Raw genomic sequence first — 12676 nt, forward strand, 5'->3', positions numbered from 1 at the left:
CCTATTGTTGGTCCAGTAAGACTGGCTAAGGTAATCGGAATAATGCCTAAGACTTCACTTCCACCTGCATGCGCAGCTTTTGCAACTTTTCCCATGAGACCAACTTCACCACCACCATATACCAAATGAATCTTTTTTTTAGCAAGTGTTATTCCAAGCTTTTCTGCTACCTCTTCATAAATTGAATCTTTTCCTGCAATAGATCCACAAAATACACAAATATTTTTTATTTTATTTATTGTGGACGTCGACATGTTGAGAAATATGTTTTCTGCAATTGTTAAATCACAGCATATGAATTTATAAGCGTAACATGCCAAAAGTCAATATTTGAACAGAAAATTATTATTATTAAAAGAAAATAAAAATGACATAAATTAAAACACATATATACAGCATAGTTGTGATTGTGGCTCACATCTTCATCTGATTTTACGTTCAGTAACGGCTTCAACGCCTTCTATGAGTCGAGGATATGCTTCCCATCCAATTTTCTTATAAATTGGCAGACAGGGTCTTTTAACGTCAGATTCCCGAGACGAAATTGCATATATATATTTACTTATCTAAACAGATATGCGTTACTACAGTAGGATCTTTATAAGGCTGATTCCACCGTCCATATTGATATTCCTCATGTTGAAATTACCACCATAGTTTAAGAAGTTCATTTTGCACGTACCCACTAGAATGCGTATCAAGAACCTCTAGAAAATTATCCAAAGGCTCTTTACTCAGACCATTTTTAATGAATAAAATTTTATCTTCTCTATTCATTGATGTCATTCCAACATTTTTGAATTTCCCTTTACAAGTCCACCTTACACATTTATGATATCCACCTATACATTTAGCTATTCGCTTCTTGGCACAAGTGCTTTTACCAAATCCTGGCATATGTCTTATTATTATTTCACTTGCTTCCCCAACCAATTGAACTTTTGCTTCAATTATCAACCGGATATCATTCGGTATGCCATATGACATCATCAACCTTAGTCGCTCATATCTAGCTTTATAAATTTTTTTCAACGCATTATCAGGTAAACAAGCAAAATATTCACGAAGATTCACAATATAAGCATCCATATTATTATTATTATTATTATTATTATTATTATTATTATTATTATTATTATTATTATTATTATATATTTCAATTATTTTGGGAAAACTGAAAAAACCGACTTAGATAGTCACGGAGTACCGTTATCCGCCACTTAACCGGGAAATGAACTAGAATCTGCAAAAACAAAATGAAAATATCAAACAACTATTGTGGATCATATAAAGGCATAAAATCATCATTAAGAATTTCATTTTCTATAAAAGGCTTAAGTCTTTGCCCATTAACTTTAAACACGTCATTATTTTTAGGATTTTCAATATCAACAGCACCATGAGGATAAACAAATTTAACTATAAATGGTCCTGACCATCTCGATCTTAGTTTTCCTGGAAATAAATGCAAACGAGAATTATAAAGTAAAACCTTTTGTCCAATTTCAAATGACTTTCTCATAATATTTTTATCATGAAAGGCTTTAGTTTTATCTTTATAAATCTTTGAATTTTCATATGCATCATTTCTTAATTCTTCTAGTTCATTTAATTGCAATTTTCTTAATTTAGATGCATCATCTAAATTAATATTAAATGGTTTAATTGCCCAATAAGCTTTATGTTAAAGTTCAAACGGTAAATGACAATGCTTACCAAAAACTAACCTATATGGTGACATCCTTAATGATGTCTTAAATGCAGTTCTATATGCCCATAATGCATCAGTTAATCTTACAGACCAATCTTTTCGATTTGGATTAACAGTTTTTTCTAAAATTTATTTTATTTCTCTATTTGCAAGTTCAACTTGACCATTACTTTGAGGATGATATGGGGTAAAAACTTTATGTGTAATGCCATATTTTCTTAACAAAGAAGAAAATGATTTATTTATAAAATCACTTCTCCCATCACTAATTATTGCTTTAGGTATTCCAAATCGACTAAAAATATTTTCTTTTAAAAATTTTATAACAACTTTATGATCATTAGTTCTACATGCAATTGCTTCAATCCATTTTGAAACATAATCAACAGCGACTAAAATGTACGTATATCCAAAAGATAATGGAAATGGACCCATAAAATCTATCCCCCAACTATCGAATATTTCAATAATTATGATTGGATTTAAAGGCATCATGTTTCGTTTTGAAATTGATCCCATCTTCTGACAGTTTTCACAAGATTTGCAAAATAAATGCGTATCTTTGAATAAAGAGGGCCAATAAAATCCACATTGTAAGATTTTTGCAGCTGTTTTATTGGATGAAAAATGACCTCCACATGCTTCAGAATGACAAAATTTAATAACATTACTTACTTCATTGTCGGGTATGCATCGTCGAAAAATTTGGTCAGGACAATACTTAAACAAGTAAGGATCATCCCAATAAAATTTTTTAACTTCTATCAAGAATTTATTCTTATCCTGTGAATTCCAATGAGAAGGCATTTTATTTGTCACAATAAAATTTACAATGTTAGCAAACCAGGGCATAATAGTAGCATAAAACAACTGATCATCTGGAAAATTTTCATTTATTGGTATTTCATTATGAGATGATTCAGTCATTATTCTAGATAAATGATCGGCTACGACATTTTCTTTTCCTTTTTTATCTTTAATTATAATATCAAATTCTTGTAACAATAAAATCCACCGTATTAATCTTGGCTTAGCATCTTGTTTATTTGATAAATATTTTACGGCAGAATGATCAGTGTACACAATAGTAGTAGAACCAATTAAATAAGATCGAAACTTATCTAATGCAAATACTACTGAAAGTAATTCTTTTTCAGTAGTTGAATAATTTATTTGGGCACTATTTAAGGTTCTACTAGCATAATAGATTGCATACGGTTTTCCTTCTTTTCTCTGTCCTAACACAGCTCCTATAGCATAATCACTTGCATCACACATTAATTCAAATGGTAAAGACCAATCTGGAGGTTGTAAAATAGGTGATGTAATTAAAAGATTAATTATTTTTTTAAAAGCATTTTCACATTTCTGAGTCCATTCAAATTGTGTATCTTTTGTTAAAAGATTCGAAATTGGTTTAGATATTATGCTGAAATTTTTTATAAACCTTCTATAAAAACCTGCATGACCCAAGAATGATCGAACTTCTTTGACCGTTTTTGGTGATGTTAAATTAGCAATAACATCAACTTTGGCTTTATCAACTTCAATTCCTTTTTCAGATATCACATGACCTAACACAATCCCAGATTTAACCATATAATGACATTTTTCCCAATTTAAAACAAGATTTTTTTCTTCACATCGTTTTAATACTTCTTCTAGGTTTTTAAGACAATTTTCAAATGAGTTTCCAAAAACAGTTATATCATCCATAAAAACTTCTACAAATTCTTCAATCATATCACTGAAAATACTTAACATGCATCTTTGAAAAGTAGCCGGAGCATTACATAAACCAAATGGCATTCTTTTAAATGCAAAAGTTCCGAAAGGACAAGTGAAAGTAGTTTTTTCTTGATCTTCTAATGATATAGGTATTTGATAATACCCCGAATACCCATCAAGAAAACAGTAATAAGAATTTCCTGCTACTTTTTCTAGAATTTGATCTAAAAATGGTAGTGGGAAATGATCTTTTCTAGTTGCATCATTTAATTTTCTATAATCAATACACATACGCCAACTAGATGGAATCCTAGCTTGTAATAACTCTCCCTTTTCATTTTTTATAACAGTGATGCCTGACTTTTTAGGTACTACTTGTGTTGGACTTACCCATTTACTATCTGAGATTGGATAGATAATTCCAGCGTCTAATAGTTTTAATACTTCATTCTTAACAACTTCCTTCATATGTGGATTTAACCTTCTTTGTGGTTGTTGATATGTTTTAGCATTTTCTTCCAAATGAATTTTATGTGTGCAAATTAAAGGATTTATACCTTTTATATCTTTCAAAGTCCATCCAATTGCATTTTTATATTTTTTAAGTAATTTAATTAAATCTTCTTCTTGATTTGGTAGAAGAGTGGAAGAAATTACAACAGGAAATGTTTTATTTTCACCAAGAAATACATATTTCAATTCGAATGGTAAAACTTTTAATTCAAGTTTTGTATTATCATCTTCTTTAAAATTATTTTCAGACTCAAAATTTTCTATTGAAAAAACTTCAGATTGTTGATTTAAGTTTTCTTCTTGTATATTTTCTTCCACAATTGTTTCAATTTCATTATCATATTCATTTTCATTAATACTTGGTTGTTTACATAAATTGAACACATTAAGTTCTAGAGTCATATTTCCAAAAGACAATTTCATTATTCCATTTCGACAATTAATTAAAGCATTTGAAGTTGCTAGAAATGGTCGTCCCAATATTACTGGAATTTCATTATGTACTTCTATTGGTTGTGTATCCAAAACAATAAAATCTACAGGATATATGAATTTATCAACTTGAACCAACACATCTTCTACAATACCTCTAGGTATTTTGATTGACTTATCCGCGAGTAAGAGAGTAACAGAAGTGGGTTTTAATTCTCCTAAATTAAGTTTTTCATAAACTGAATAAGGAAGTAAATTCACACTTGCTCCCAAATCTAACAAAGCTTTTTTAATTTTATTTTCTCCAATAATACATGAAATTGTTGGACAACCAGGATCTTTATATTTTAAACTAGAATTATTTTGAAGAATAGAACTTACTTGTTCAGCCAAGAATGCTTTCTTCTTCACATGCAATTTTCTCTTCACAGTACAAAAGTCTTTTAAAAATTTGGCATATGAAGGTACTTGTTTAATAGCATATACTAATGGAATATTTATCTTTACTTGTTTAAAAACTTCATAGATATCAGAATCATTTTTTTGTTTTTTATGATTTGTTAATGCATGAGGAAATGGTGGAGGTTTAATTGATTCATTTACTATTTTAGATGATTTATCATTCAACATATTATTTTTAGAATTTAAGGTATCATCATTCTCAAAAGTATCAGGATTATCATTCTTACTCTTTGATTTTAAATGATCCTTGTTTTCATTACTATATGGATCATTAACTATTTTACAACTTTTAAGGGTAATAACATATTTTATTTGATCAATTTTTTCATTTTTGAATTCTTGATTTTGATTTTTATGATTAGGTTGAGGTTGAGATGGACATTTTCCTTTTTCATGAATATTAAGTGCATATGCAAATTTTGCAAGAGTTTCTTTCAAATCAGTCATAGATTGACTGTTTTGAATATTGATAGATTCTTGCTTTTGGATAAATGCATAAATTACATCTTTAAAGTTTTTTCTTGGAGGTGTAACATAGAAATATATCCTTGATGATTTTGGTTATTTTGAAAATATTGTTGTGAGGGTTGTGCATTATTATCATTCCCCCAACTAAAATTAGGATGATTTTTCCATCCAGGATTATATGATGTTGAAAAAGGATCTAGTATTGGTTTTTTATAATTGTTAACATAATTTGCTTGTTCATGGAGACATTCTTTAAATTAAGGTAATGTTGGACAATCTTTTGTAGCATGATCATGTGTATCACATATATGACAAACAATTTCTTGAATACTTTTTAATTGACCACTCTTTTTCATTTCTAATGACTCAATTTTTCTTGCTAAAGATGCAAGTTTAGCTTGAATATCTATATCATCTTTAAGATTATAGATACCAACCCCATTTGTTGAATTATTGATTTTAGTTGTTGGTTGTTCTATTGTGCCTATATTATCCTAATTCTGAGCATTTTCTGCTAATGAATCCAAATACTCCATAACTTCATTTGGGTTTTTATCTTCAAAAGTTCCATTACACATGAATTCTATAATTTGCTTATCTTTAGGTATTAGACCTTCATAAAAGTGAGAAACTATTCTCCATGTTTCAAAACCATGATGTAAGCATGTATTAAGTAATTCTTTATATCTATCCCAACATTGATAAAATGTTTCTCCTTGTTTTTGAGAAAAAATAGTAATTTGTCTTTTAAAAGAGTTTGTTCTATGGGAAGGAAAAAACTTTTTGAGAAATTGTTGTTGCATTTCTTCCCATGATCTTATTGAACTTGATCTCAAATTTTGTAGCCATGTTTTAGCTTTATCTTTTAAAGAAAAAGGGAAAAGCTTTAATCGAACTATATCCATGCTACAATTTTGATCATTATAAGTGTTACAAACTTCCTCAAATTCTCTTAGATGTAAATATGGATTTTCAGAATCTAAGCCATGAAAATTTGGTAAAAGTTGAATAATTTGAGGTTTAAAGTTGAAATTAGATGCATCAGGAGGAAAAACTAAACAAGATGGGGCACTAGTTCTAATAGGGTTNGAGAGGTTATTTTAAGTTTAAATTTATTAATTTATAGATTACCAAATGCAAGAACGAAGTTTACAAATTATAAATTTTGTCAAGGCTCGAAGATTTATTCTTGGTTTATGCAATATTGTTTAACTAAAAGTAAAACAAAGGAAACCATCATAAATAATGGTTCCAAGAAAATAAAAATATTTAAACACACACCTAATATAATATAGTTCCCACTATAGAAAATACCGAATTCACCGATATTTTATATATGGTACCTATGATTATATATATAACTATATAAATATATAACTGCATAAAATAATTGTTAAATTAAATCATTATATTTCATTTAGAACAACCGGCAGAGCCACGCTATTGCCTAAATGAAATATATGATTTAATAAGTTAGTTGCGGGAAAGTAAAAGTTAGATGCGGAAAGTAAAAGTTAGTTGCGATAAAGTAAATGTTGGATGCGGAAAGTAAAAGTTAGTTGCGATAAAATAAATGTTAGATTGTTAGATATCATAATATTTCATTTAGAACAACCGGCAGAGCCACGCTATCGTCTAAAAGAAATATATGATATAATTATATAAATATATATATATATATATCTGTGTGTGTGTGTGTGTGTATAATATAACAATAATAATTGATGAAATATTTATTGTATCAAAATTAAACCACAAATCAGAATAACCACTTCAATGGTATCAAACATTTGATGTAAATTGATAACAACAAATAATTCATTTTTATGCCTACAATAAAAAGAAATTAGCACAATGAAAAGAAATAAAGAAAGAATATACAAAATATAAACAATCTTACTTCACCAAAAATTCATCTTCTTCCCCTTGACATAATAGATTTAGCTTTCCATGAACTTACTTTTGATCAACACTAAAAACATCACTCAAAATTTGGAAAATGAAAAATATATTGGAACTTAGAACTTTTATACACACTCACAATATATTTTACAATGAGATAGAATGATTCTCAAGCTAGCACAAGGCCTCTATTTATAGGCCAAATGAGAGAAAGGGTAAAAAATTCTATTAATGCAATGTAGTTGTAATAGTATTTTTTGCCTCCTCCAACTTCAATTCCATGTCCCTTCTTTCAATGCTTTGTTCCACGACTTTCATCACCGAATCTGACTCTGCTCAAAACAGCAAACATGTGGGGAATTGTCTGTAGATGAATTTGGCCACTTGGTTTACCTCATTTGGTTAAATATTGAAATAGTTATGATTTTTTTACTATATGCTGGTCATGGTGAAAGTAAATTTGTCCTCCTTTTGATATTTTCACAATTTGATCATCTTAACCAACTTTTTAAGCAATCATGTCTTCTGCAAAGTTGTAGATAATTTCTCAAGGATTTCAAACATGTTTGAATCACCTCCATTTGAGTTTTCTAGCTTGAGTTATCATTATTTTACTAACACGTAGAAAATCTGAAAATAAAACATATTTAGTAAGACATTTAAATATAAACACACAATACTAAAATAACATAATTTTATAATTTTAATGAAACTTAAATTTTAAAATATAGGTTTTAACATATAATAAATTATTAATTTTAAGTTTCATCATCTCTCATCCTCTTCTCGACCCTGATCCTGTCCCACCTGTTGTTATGCACACATACAAACACAACAACAGCCGAATAACTCCGGTGAGAATAATATTCCCAGTATAAACAATGTATACATGTAATCATATAAAATGATATAAAAGCATGAAACAGATATCAATAACATGTATCTAGGCTGACAACATGAATCGATATAAAACTGTAAATAAACTCATCACTCAACATCTCAGACTCGACTCTTCTCTACTCTAGGGATCCCGGTTCCTGGACATTGGCACAATATACCGAATCTCCGCGATAGAAGCCGATCCGGTCCTACGCAACATCGATATAAACCAACATCCAGTGTCTTGGCATATCCGCAAAAGACTTGGCACCTCCGCCATTGACTCAATACATGCTTTGCTATAACTCAATAGACTAAGCATATCAATCTCATGAGTTGCAAACATCAATGCAATAAAATAAAGTATGTGATTTAGGGAAACTCCAGTCAGATCTAACTCGAGTTATATCCTCCCGGTTCAACATTGATTTATACATTTCTCTTGTCGATCTGATGAAATCGAAGTCTCGAATTCGGAGCCTGTCAATACGCAATCTGACAATGATAATATCGAGGAGTACAATATCAATATACTACTCAAATCAATACTGGATATAATCAGAACTCATCTACTTCTGTTTCAACGGCATAACTGCACAATCTCAATATATCCAGCAATACAGATATCAACAGATATAAATCCCAACTCATCATCAATTGACAAACATAATCTGCTACCAAATCTTTATAATCAAAAGCAATTCAATTCTGAACAAGCATAATAATTTTCTACAGTATCTGTTCTTCAATCCGGTTTCGATTATACGATGTCTAATATCTCAAGAACACCATATATCAAGCATATCTGATTCCTTCAATATCATATTTTCAAACCATATCAAAACATAACAAAATTTACGTCCTTGTGAAGCCTTTGTCGAGAGGATCACAGAATCAAACTCGGATTGAACTTCTAACGGCCGGATCTTGCACAAAGCACAAATCTATGATTCAAAGACTTTGGGAATTCTCTGTACCTTCGAGCCTTATTTATGAGGAAGGAAAGCTAATTTACATATATAGTGCATGGCAAGGACAGATGGCTCATTCTTTGTGCTGCACGTCTCACGCATATGCGCGACCTTCCTCGGCGCATATGCGCGAGACCTACTGGTCTCTGCGCATCGAACTCTTCTTTGCGCGAGACCTATTGTCTCTCGGCATAATTCACGTCCACCAGCTCGCACATATTTGCGCCCTCTCTTCGCGCATATGCGCGAGGTCTTTTGCCTCGGCATTTGCTTCTCGCGCATATGCGCACATCTCTGCCGCGCATGTGCACGATACCTACTGGATTCCAAAACTACCATACTCATACTTTGTCACTCCTAGTCTCGGAGTGGTCTGTCTATAATCGCAACAAGTCATAATCATTAATCTCAGAATAACAGAATAAAATCTCTGGCATTACACAATATCTACAACATGATTCAGAATACAAACATGTTTAACAGAAATCATACACTAGTGTTTATCAACTACATATCAGAGTTGTACAACTATTTCTACTTCTAAGTCCGAATCACCACTCTAATCTCGATCTGTCATCCTCTTCTTGACCCCGATCCTGTCCCAACTATTGTCATGCACACATACAAACACAACAACATGCGGATAACTTCGGTGAGAATTATATTCCCAGTATAAACAATATATACATGCAATTCATATAATCATAAATCAAAGCATAAGGCATGTATGAAACAACATATATCATAATCTATGAACACATCATAAATCCAAATCTGTAAGTCAACTCTGTACAAAGCTTTAAATTAAACTCTTGAACTCTTAATAATCTTTGACTCGATTCTAGGTCAAACTCTTATCGACTCTTATCTAGTCTAGGGATCCCGGTTTGAATAAGAACGTAACAAGTCTCCCACCTACTCTCCCATTCAAGGTGGCGGTACGTTCCTATCCCCGGACTTTGGTCCACTATATAGAATCTCTGTAATAGGAGTCGATCTTCTCCTATGCACATCGATATAAACCAAACGTCCAGTGTCTTGGCACCTCTGCCAAAGAATCTGTCATGATATAGTTACTTGGCACCTCTGCCAAACTTGGCACCTCTGCGAAAGACTCTGTCTCAATATCTATCTTCTGTTCTCTGTTTTTTTAGAAATTAATAGAATAAGCATATACATTCAAAGAATACAAAAGTATTAAAACAATAACAAATAAGTATGTGATTTTGGGAAACTCAAGTTATCTCTTACTCGAATTATCATTCCCGGGTTACCATTGATTTATACCTTTCTTTTCGTAGTTCTCAGTTGAATCAAATCTCAGTCTGGCTCTGTTCTTCGTCGAAGCCTTGAATTCAAAGCTGTCACTATCAATCTGAAATGACATATTCGATAGGCACAATATCACTATACAATTCAAGTTAAGGCCTGCTATGATCAATATTCAATCTCGTTATGTTTTGACGGCATAACGGCACAATATCGATATCCCCGTCAACTCAGACAACAAGAGATACCAATTACAACTCATAACCAATAGCCAATACAATCCGTATCTCAATAATCTGAATTTTCCCAATCAACATAATATGAAATTAATAACAATTTCATACAATATCCGTTCTGCGATCTATTTTCGATTCTACGATTATCAATATCTCCAGAACACATAAAATCAATCAAATACTGATTCCTACAATACATAAATTTCAAACCATGCTAGAACATCATAAACCTTACATCCTTTTGTAGCCGTTAACGAGAGGAGCACGGAAATGTGTTCGGATCAAAATAATGATGGACGGATCTTGCACAATCAAATTTCTAAGAATTAATGAAGCTTGAGGGGATAATTCTATTGAGCTCTCGGTTTTCTTTCTGAAATTGCTGATGGAATTGAAGGAGAATGACACTCTTTAACCTGCATGACAAGACAAGTGTCCAACTCTTGTTCAGCATATCTCGCGCATATGCGTGTCCAACTCTCGCGCATATGTGCGAGACCTTCTGTCCAGCGCTTCTGAACCATCTCGCGCATATGCTCGCCCTTTCTCGCGCATATGCGCGAGACCTACTGTCTCGGCATTCTACGTTCCCATTTCTCGAGCATATGCGTGCCCTGTTTTGCGCATATGCCCGAGGTCTTCTGCCTCGACGGATTGCTTCTCGCGCATATGCACGCCTCTTCTCGCGCATGTGCGCGACATCTGCTGGTTTTACACTCTTGTCCGTGCATTTCCACTCAATTCCAAATCTTCTCCTACTCAATCTCATCAAGTGCCATTTAGCTCCTGAAATCTCCATTCTGTCAATTAATTACTGTCTAATTACAAGGATAAAATCTCGAGCCTTACACCCAAGCAGTCATCATGCATATTGTTTGCTCCATTTGGTAGATAATTTTGTAAAACAGGTTTGTAAGTAATTGTATATTTGTGTTGGGTAATATTTTTGTAAAAATATTATTATATGTATTCTGGTTTATAATTTTTTCTCTATTTATGAATATAGGTCATGCGAAGATACACACTTTACAACAAGAAACACTGGTCATTTGTGTTCAAACAAGATGCATGTGCCCCATCAAGACATGAGTTTGAAAAACTTATTAACAATATAATATCGTCAATGCCATTTGACAGAGACTTTATAGTCAATTCCTTTCCAGAAAGTTGGGCAAATTCATGGTTTTCTGGAAATCAGTGGGGTGTAATAAACAATAATATAGCTGAGTGTTGGAATAATTGGGTTAAAGCGGCAAGATTTCTTCTTATTGTGGGCATTGTGGACCACATTCGCATTCAAATTATGGACATGATGCATAGATGAAGTGAAGCATCAATGAGGATGGATAAAAGGAGAATGTTCTTGCAAAAACATATGCTGAATCTTGTAGCTTGCAAGTGCGTAAGGCATGTTGTTGGAGTTTTGAGGTTTTGGATTGGGATAAATCATTTGTTGTTGGTTTGTCTTCTAAGAGTTTTTCATTTAGATCCTGGCAGCTTAACAGCCTTCCATGCAAGAACGCATGTGGTGCAATAGAGTCAAAATCAGTGTCTTTATATGATTTTTGTGACAAATACTTTACGATGGAGTAATATCGTGAAAGTTGTAAAGGAATCCTAAATCCAATTCCTATGTTTGAGATGCATAAATATTGCTGGAAACTTAATTTCGGCTGTTTGACAAACCATTTATCTATTGGATTAACTGTAACACCCTCTTGATCGATTTCATAAAATAACAGCGGAATTTAAAATTTTCAGAAAGGAAAGAAGGATTTGAAATACATTTCAATATATAATCAAAAGTATATACATGATCAAATAAGCGTTGCAACAAAATACAAAATATCATTTTGATCATGTCCAAAAGTGCTAACAAAATAGCCTTCTCCATTCCATGTTATATGCATATGACCTCGGCTCCAATCAAAGTCCTGGCCCGTCACTCTTATCTGCATCACAAGAAATATCTGAAATGAGTATAAAACTCAGCAAGTGGAGCTCTTACATAGCAATATACATATACCATACTCTGTAAAACGTGGCTTTGGAATCATTAATACCATCTAACTCTTGAAACATGAATAATATAGTAGAACATGAAC

At 31.9% G+C, this 12676-nt stretch overlaps 1 long non-coding RNA gene across 1 annotated transcript in view; it reads left to right on the forward strand.

The window, feature by feature from the left end:
* Window positions 1–11918, forward strand: part of LOC140963740 (uncharacterized) — a 16429-nt gene extending 4511 nt beyond the window's left edge. Inside the window, exons 2-3 of the long non-coding RNA XR_012172748.1 lie at window positions 11428–11479; window positions 11578–11918. This is a non-coding gene — a long non-coding RNA (uncharacterized lncRNA). The remainder of the gene's footprint in view (window positions 1–11427; window positions 11480–11577) is intronic.
* The last annotated feature ends 758 nt before the right edge of the window (window positions 11919–12676 follow it).

Source organism: Primulina huaijiensis, chromosome 18 (genome assembly GCF_012295235.1).
Source record: "Primulina huaijiensis isolate GDHJ02 chromosome 18, ASM1229523v2, whole genome shotgun sequence".
Taxonomy (NCBI): Eukaryota; Viridiplantae; Streptophyta; class Magnoliopsida; order Lamiales; family Gesneriaceae; genus Primulina; species Primulina huaijiensis.